This window comes from Bos taurus, chromosome 20, assembly GCF_002263795.3.
Source record: "Bos taurus isolate L1 Dominette 01449 registration number 42190680 breed Hereford chromosome 20, ARS-UCD2.0, whole genome shotgun sequence".
Taxonomy (NCBI): Eukaryota; Metazoa; Chordata; class Mammalia; order Artiodactyla; family Bovidae; genus Bos; species Bos taurus.
In genome coordinates this window covers 35377264-35386597 of record NC_037347.1, presented here as the reverse complement: position 1 = coordinate 35386597, position 9334 = coordinate 35377264, and the positions used below count along the sequence as shown (strand labels likewise).

Genomic DNA, 9334 nt, shown 5'->3' with positions numbered 1-9334 from the left:
AGTAGACAATAATCTTCTTTTAATCACTGTTGTTATTTTAAATATACATATGTAATAGAGATGGACAAGGAAACCTATCAATTACTTCTGCAAGCAAATCAGTTTAGTTATAAGCTCCTTAAATGTTAGATTTATTATACTAAAAATTGAATAGTTTCGTAGGGCTACTTTAGAAGAATGATGGACATGAAGCACCTCTTGAAAGGGAATAATTCGTTTAGAGGCAAGACTACAGAGACAGCAAGATGGCACTAGGTTTCTTTAGCCAGGCATGCCCATTCTTTCCCTACCTGATCTGGAAGAAATCCTCATTCCTCAGAAGTCTTACTCAGATATGTAAAGGTTTTCCTTAACCTGCAAGCACCTTCTTTCTGTTCTCATGATACATTCTTCATACTGCTATCACAACAGTTATGACAGAACATGGACCTGATCTAAGTTCTAATTTACACCTATCATGCCAGTGTGATTAATACCACCTCCTTTCACTCCCTGAAGTATCCTAGGCTGTACTGTAAATGATATGACCATCAGAGACATAGTTAGTTAAAACTCAACCACCGTTTGTATACTTTCTTACAACTAAATCTTTTCTCTATCTCCTTTTCCCAGAGACTGGAAGAGAATACTTTCTTTGGGTTCTTGTTCCAACATCCTGGGAACAGTATAATAGGAACATAGGTTTCCCCTCTAGACTGTATTTAGCCATTTTATTACTTATATAACTAAGAATACAAAGGTATACTATAAAGTACAGTTTTGATTTATCTTGGGAGTAACTTTACATTTCTAAGTTTTTTTTTTTTTTTTTGGTTTCTTTTGGCCATGAGGCATGTGGGATTTTCCCTAAGCAGGGCTTGAACCCATGGCCCCTGCATTGGGAGTCTTAACCACATCTAAGTTTTTTTCAATTGTACATTTCAGGGTTCACTATGCCAATACACTATGCCAACTGCTTAGATGAGAAATACTAGTAAATGTAAGACACAATCTCAGGTCTGGAGATCAACATGAAATGGGAATAGGTGTATATATATATAAAAATATATATAGCACTTACTAGTAATACTACGGGAAAAACAAAAAGTTTGATAAAGACTTCACTGGACTGTAAGCTAAGTACTACAACACATTTTGCTAATATTTTTACATGAAAAATCTGTTTTCATCTCCATATCAACCATACAAGGTAGGTGCTAATATTATCATTCTCATGTTAAAAAAAATGAACATTAGTTCATTTGCCTAAAGTCACATAAATACCAGATATGGTAGTAAGATCTGAATCTACATTATCTGACTCTAGAGTCTATCTTATTCCATATGGAATCGCCCTGCAGATGCAATTTTCCTGTCTTTCAAAGGAGAATGTATCTTCAGTGTACATACTAGTTTGTAATTACATGATAGTCTGACCTTCAGTTCACCATTACAATGCCATCCTAATGGCATGATACACAGTATCATGTCTGATACACAGTAACCACCCCAAAAAACATTTACTGAATAGATGCCCCACATCACACTATGAATATTAAAATTTAAGAATTTATAATGGAAATGCTATCTTGTGATTAATTACAATAATAACAATAACTATAGTAGCGATGCATATAAAAAAGGAGCAAATAAGAAAGATCATACCGCTTTAATGTATCTGTTTTTCAATTTCTATTGCTTTGGAAAGGAATCACACTTTCTAAAGTAAGAATAAGCTTATTTAATATGATTAACAATGAACTACCTTGACCTTAACAATTTACCTTACCTAATTATCTACTAATCATTTCATCATCATCTATTTTTACATGGTAAGTAATCTGTGAATTTTTAAAGATTTTCTGGTAAAGATAACTTAGATGTTTGTGGTAGAAAATGAAGACGATTTGGGGAAAAAATATGAAGTACTTTCTTAAGAGTTCATCTCTTTCCCTTTTTTACAGTAAAATTGGAGATCAGAATGCTTAGGCTTATAACATTTGTTACGAGATAATTCCTGTACAAAATAGTAACCAAATTCACAAAGCACTTTCACTTTGTGAACACAAACAAAGTATGTGTTCACAAAGCCATACAAAAGCCATACAAAAAAAGGCCATACAAAAGCCACTCACCAGACTACAAAAAAGATTCAAAGAAATCTTGGTCATCACATTATTTTATTGCTATTTTTCTGCAGAAAATCTATGAAAAGCACTGTCTGCAATCAGAACATTTTCTAAGATGGTGAATAACTAAAATCTATTTCCATATAAAGATTATAATCACTGGATGTTCTGCTAAAACTTCTATGTCTTAGTCTGTTAAATCGTTAGCTTTCCACAGTCCTCTCGTCAGAAATCTTTCATCATAAGAAACAAGTTCTGTTTCTCTCTGAAACAACTCACTATGTAAATGAACCTTGTGAAAGAACAGAACAGCTGTGCCTAAAAGCTGAGACAATTAATTGTTATATAACCCCAGCCTATTAGATTTATTTACAAAGTTAGCTGTACATTTTGCTTATACAGCTATTTTCATGTTTCTGTTTTTCTCTATGAAACAACTATTTATAGGCAGGATCACTTGTCTGGCAGGTGGCTTCTATGAATGTAATTAAGGACTTCCCTCTCAGAGCCTGAGGAGTAAAGGGTACAAACACACTTTGGCTGCAGGACACAATTTGAATGTGAGTCAGAAAGCTGAAAAACGCTATTACAATGTTATTTTCTAACCTTTCCATTTGTATTATTGGTTTCACACCTTACTAATTCCAGTATTTCCATCATTAACTACTCACTATTTCTAATTGACCTGTCTCTTTTACCAGTCTTAAAAAAAAAATGCTTCTGCCCAGTGTTTCCCATTTTTGATGTGACATTACTTCTACCAAAACTCTCTGAGACTCAAGTTAGTTAATTCTTTCCTCACCTTCTAAACTCTACCAATTAGGTATCTAGGCCACCATTCCACTAAAGTTGTCCTCTACAAGTTCACTATTTGCCCAATGCAAAGGTTTTTTCTCAGCTTTTCAAACTCCCTGACTTTTCCATTATAGTACTATTGGCCAATGGTAACCAAACCTAGCTTCTTTCTCTTGGTTTCTATAATCACACTATCTTGGTCCTCTTCATACTTATTTCTCACTGTTGCTTATGCACCTCTCTTAAAGGTCTGCATTCCTTCCTCCTATTTTATACTCTTTAATATTACCAAAAATTCTATCATTTGCCCTTAGGTTTCTGTTTTCATTGTCTCCGTAACACTAACAAATTCAATTTAAACCTTTAAATAAACAAAGCCTCAAAGTTTCAATTCTACATTTTATCATTATTCTACATTTGTTAAGAAACAAATCTATTTTCATGTTTGGTGATCTGTCATCGCAAATTCAGTATGTCCTGTAATCAAATTAATTCATCCTTAAAAAAAAAAAAAAAACTTTCCAAAATTTCCTTCTACAGCCAATGGTAATAATGTCTGAACTAGAAAATTACATCAAGGACAACAAATATCACTGAGACATCTTATACAGACTATATCACAGTAGTATCTTATTTTTATGTACTATTAAGTTCTGAATCAGTGCCCACATGTAGTCTTCTGTTTATGCTTTTTATGGCTCAATAAAATAATTTATATACATCAAAGAAGACACACCTCATCAAAATTATCAAGACAAAAACATAATGACTAATCTGGAGTCCCAGGAATAAGAGAAACACATGATACATTAAAGTTTTTCATGAACCTTGGTCAATGGTGATTTTAATTATGCAAAAATGCCATAATACACAATTGATTTGTGTAATACAAATGTAAACAAACTCTCTAATTAAAAATTTACTACTTGTTATTCTTCCACACATTTCACTCAGGCATGCATAAATAAGTGAATTAGCACCAATAATCAAAATCTAAAAGTAAATTTACAAACGTTGCTTGAATTTAACCTTAAAAAGATCTGAACTATTATAAATTAACAATAAAAAGCATTTCTTTGGTTATCTCTTGATTGAACAGGACATCTGAATATGACCACACTGACTGCTAATATTTTTATATTTATTTATGCTTTCTGATAACTCCTTTAAATATGACTGCTTTACATACTTCTACTACAGGACCTTCAGATGAGCCTTTGTCTGACATGCTGGTTAGACACACTGAGATAATACAAATTCTGGTCATGTTTTGCTGGTCATGTTTAGGTCAGGTTAGGTTTTGTCATGTCACTTTATTTACAAAAAACAGCTTTCATTTTCAGAGGTTTTGGTTTTTCAGAACTGTGGATAATAGGCTGTGGGTCTGTACAATTAGTATTACCAACATTCCAGACCCTGCATTCTTTTCTACAACAAAGTCATTGAAACTGCGTTTCTCTCAATGACAAAAAATATGTACCATATTGAAGTATAAATTTAGATCTCCTTAGTCAAGCCGAGTAAAGTTCAATAAGGAAAAAACTTGTCACCACAGAGAATTTAATCCCCAACAAATAACTTTTCTATCAATTCAGAATAAAAATTTATTGTGCATGATTTAAAAAAAAAAAAAAAAACCATTGGAAAGAAAGACTTCTGTTTCAGGGCAGCTACCTGGCTACTAAAGTACATCTGTGAACTACCAAAATGGGCGCTACCTCACAGCAAGTTAGAAATGTAGAATCTTGCACCCTCCCATACCTACCCAATCTGACTTCTCATTAAATCAACATCCTCAGGTGTTGCATTTGTACATTTACGTAGAAAAGATTAACCTAACAGGCCCAACTGCTTTTCCTTAAAAAGGTCTGCTTACCAGGTTAGTTGCTGGCTTACATCTGGAAACAAACTCAAGGAATGTTTCTACCACCCTAACTGGTAAGAGTGGCTTCCTGGCCCTAAACCATTTACGCAAACAGTATGGTTTATGCTGACCATCTGCTTTCATTCTGTGAGTCTGGATACACTTAGAACACTTATTCAACAGAGGCAGAGAGCAAAGAAAAGTATTTCCAGGTAAAGCTGAAAAATAAAGAGAGACTTCCCTGAGACTCTGAAGCAAGTGTCTCTGGAACCTAGATACATTCTTTTGCACAATCAAAAGAATCTCAACGAGAGAATTTTAATTTAAAGTATTCCTTGGTCTAACATATTCCCGGGCAAGAAGGAGAGGCAAATTCAACCATTAACCACCACTCCAACCCACCCACCCTCCCACCCAACTAAGAAGCTACCCTTACCCTGGTTATAAACATGAAAACGAGTCAGTATCAATAGAAACAAACAACACAAAAAACTAAAAAGACATTAAATATTAGAATTACCATATACATAATACAAACAATGAAATAATATTTTATTTATGTAAAGTTGGGGGGGGGGCACTTCCCTTGTGGTTCAGTGGCTAAGACTCCACGCTCCTAAAGAAGGGGGCCCAGGGTTCGACTACTGGTCAGCAAAGTAGATCCTGCGTGCTACAATGAAGATCCTGTTTGCCACAACTAAGACTCAGTGCAGCCAAATAAATAAATACTTTAAAAAAAAAAAGAAGAAAATACAGCAGGGGGTTTGGCAAACTTGTTCCATTAAGGGTCAGACTAAATATTTTGGGCTTTGAAAGCTATTAATATAAGGTCTCTTTTATAAGTAATTAACTCAGTAATAGTAGCACCAAAGCAGGTATCAGATCAGATCAGTTGCTCAGTCGTGTCCGACTCTTTGCGACCCCATGAATCGCAGCACGCCAGGCCTCCCTATCCATCACCAACTCCCGGAGTTCACTCAGACTTCCTGATGTTCAAGCTGGTTTTAGAAAAGGCAGAGGAACCAGAGATCAAATTGCCAACATCCGCTGGATCATGGAAAAAGCAAGACAGTTCCAGAAAAACATCTATTTCTGCTTTATTGACTATGCCAAAGCCTTTGACTGTGTGGATCACAATAAACTGTGTAAAATTCTGAAAGAGATGGGAATATCAGGCCACCTGACCTGCCTCTTGAGAAATTTGTATGCAGGTCAGGAAGCAACAGTTAGAACTGGACATGGAACAACAGACTGGTTCCAAATAGGAAAAGGAGTTCGTCAAGGCTGTATATTGTCACCCTGTTTATTTAACTTCTATGCAGAGTACATCATGAGAAACGCTGGACTGGAAGAAACACAAGCTGGAATCAAGATTGCCGGAAGAAATATCAATAACCTCAGATATGCAGATGACACCACCCTTATGGCAGAAAGTGAAGAGGAACTAAAAAGCCTCTTGATGAAAGTGAAAGTGGAGAGTGAAAAAGTTGGCTTAAAGCTCAACATTCAGAAAGCAGGTATAGACAATATTAAATGAGCATGTCTATGTCTGAATAAGACTATTAGAAATGCAGCTCTGTAAGCCTTACATCACAAGATCTTCAAGCTATAACTTGCAAACTTCTGGTTTAATAGAAAGAAAGGACCAGAAATATAAGATTAAAAATTTACAATCATCTAAGCAGAACTTCTTAAAATAAAAACAGCATGATTGAAATGTTAAAAACTCAATGAGGGGATAAAAGAATAGATACAGCTGAGGGGAGAACTAATGAACTGAAAGATATATCTAAAGATATTATATATCACTAATGAACTGGAAGATGTATCTGAAGATGATATGTATATGATCCCCACGAAAAAAGCAGACAAAATACATGAAAGAATTTAAAAAACAAGAATGATAAGAAGTCTAACATGTATTTAATAAGAATTTCTAAACAAGATAAGAAAAAATGTAGGAGATGCAATACTCAAAACCTCAGATTGAGAACTTTTCAAAATTCTCCAAAAACTTAGAATCAGGACATACAATGAATTTCAAAATAGTACAAACAACCATCTAAACACATTTTTTTCCAAGATATTTAAAGGCAAAAGAAATAATACATAATCTGAAAAGACAGATTATGTAGAAAGAAAAGCAATGTGATATATATATTAAAAAAAATAAAACCAAAAGTGTATGAATCCTGACTCAAAATGTTATCTGTAAGATAGGAAATCTGAACACTAAATACTAGATGATCTAAAGAGGATTACTGCTAATTTACTTATTTGTGCTAACAGTATTGCAGTTAAATATTTTAAAGTCCTTATCCCTAGAAATACACATAGATGTATTTACAAATGAAATTAATACATGCCTAAGTTTGCTTTAAAATTATGCACAAAGAAAAAAGGAAAATATACAAATGAAGTAAGACTGCCCCATATGTTTATATAGTTGAAGGGGGATAAGGAATATATGAGGGCTCCTTATATTTTTCTTACATATTATGACTGAAATTTTTCATAATAAAATATTTTTAGTGAAAGTCTGACAATCCCAAGTATGTGGATCAAGAACAATTCTAATATATCTCTACTATGATATATAATTTTTTCATATAAGCAGTAATTCTACACCAAATTATACAACCTAGAGTAACTTATGTAAGAGTATCAGAACTCATATACAAGACTATATATAAAATTACTCTTTATAAGAGCAAGGAACTACAAATGACCAAATGTCCAAGATTAAAAGAATGAATAAATCACTATTATTTAATAACATTTACCTTCTGGGTTTTCACCCTAATATTTGACAGACACTATGCTAGGATCTTTGAACGTATTTTCTCATGTTATACTGTAATAATCTTTTAAGAGCCAGAGTATTACTAGGTTGGCATAAAAGTAATTACAGTTTCAGACCCGAATTTTAAATCATTATAATTAGGCTCAAACACATCTTTATTAATCAAAACAGGAATCATCATAATCAACCCATTTTTGTCAACAAGAAATAGATTTGTTTATTCCTGTAGCATAAAAATCCATGCTTCAGGATTTAACAAACTCTTGGAAAGCGTTTTCCATGCAAAATGTTGTCAAGATGTTTGAATAAGTGGTAGTCAGTTGGCAAGAGGTCAGGTGAATATGGCAGATGAGGCAAAACTTGGTAGCCCAATTCATTCAACATCTAAAGCACCTGTGTGACATGTGGTCAGGCGCTGTCATGCAGAAGAACTGAGCCATTTTCTGCTGACCCATGCTGGCTTCAGGGTTTGCAGTTTTCAGTTCATCTCATTGATTTGCTGAGCATACTTCTCAGATGTAATGGTTTCGCTAGGATTCAGAAAGTTGAAGTGGATCAGGCTGGCAGCAGATCACCAAACAGTGACCATGACCCGTTCTGGTGCATGTTTGGCTTTTGGAAGTGCTTTGGAGCTTCTTCTTGGTCCAATTACTGAGCTGGCTGTCGCTGACTGTCGTATAAAATCCACTTTTCTTCACACGTCACAATCCAATCCAGAAATGGTTCATAGTTGATACACAGAATAAGAGAAGATGACACTTCAAGACAACGATCTTTTTGATTTGTGGTCAGCTCATTAGGCACCCACTTATCAAGCTTTTTCACCCTTCCAATTTGCTTAAAATGCCAAACAACCAAAGAATGGTCAACACTGAGTTCTTAGGCAACTTCTCGTACAGTTATAAGGGGATCAACCTCAATGATCCTCTCAAGTGGGTCGCTAGTTCCTGGGCCAAATGCACTGTTGATGTTGCAAGTAATCTCTACTGCTTATGACCCATTTTGAACTCAAATAAGAAAATCACTTGAATTTGCTTTTCGTCTAACATCATCCATAGTCTGTAATACATATAAAATAAACAGCAAGTAATAATTCATTAGCAAAACATGTAAAGCAAGAAGTGCACATCAAAATGATGTATAATATAACCACATTTATTTAAGAATGTATTCCAATATCAAATGGTAAAGCTCAACAATGCAAAAGCAAAATTACTTTTGTACCAGCCTAATACAACCCTTCCCATAAAAAAGAAAACTTAGGCTCAGAAAATTAAATAGCAAGTTAGGTATTTCCCTGCAGATTACGGAGCAAGAATTTGGATCAAGATCTTCCCTATTACCAACTCAGTTTTCATTTCACAGAATAATTAGGAATGTATATTTTCAAAAAAGAAATGTCAGTTTTCTAAGCAAAATAGTTTAATTTGATAGTATTAAAAATATCTTTTTCACAGCATTATAAAAGTAAACTGTGGTTAATGCAGACCTGCACAAATTACCAGTTAGGTCTGAAGTAATACTGTTTCAATTTGTAATTCCTATTTTATCTCTGTATGAGTCTGTTGCTGCTGCTGCTAAGTCGCTTCAGTCGTGTCCGACCCTGTGCGACCCCATAGACAGCAGCCCACAAGGCTCCTCTGTCCATGGGATTCTCCAGGCAAGAACACTGGAGTGGGTTGCCGTTTCCTTCTCCAGTGCATGAAAGTGAAAAGTCAAAGTGAAGTCGCTCAGTTGTGTCCGACTCCTAGTGACCCCATGGAC

General features: G+C 34.6%; 1 protein-coding gene across 8 annotated transcripts in view; it reads right to left on the bottom strand.

The window, feature by feature from the left end:
- The window catches only part of RICTOR (RPTOR independent companion of MTOR complex 2), a 137873-nt gene that overhangs the window by 112132 nt on the left and 16407 nt on the right, over positions 1–9334 (bottom strand). The gene's annotated exons all lie outside the window — the stretch shown is intronic.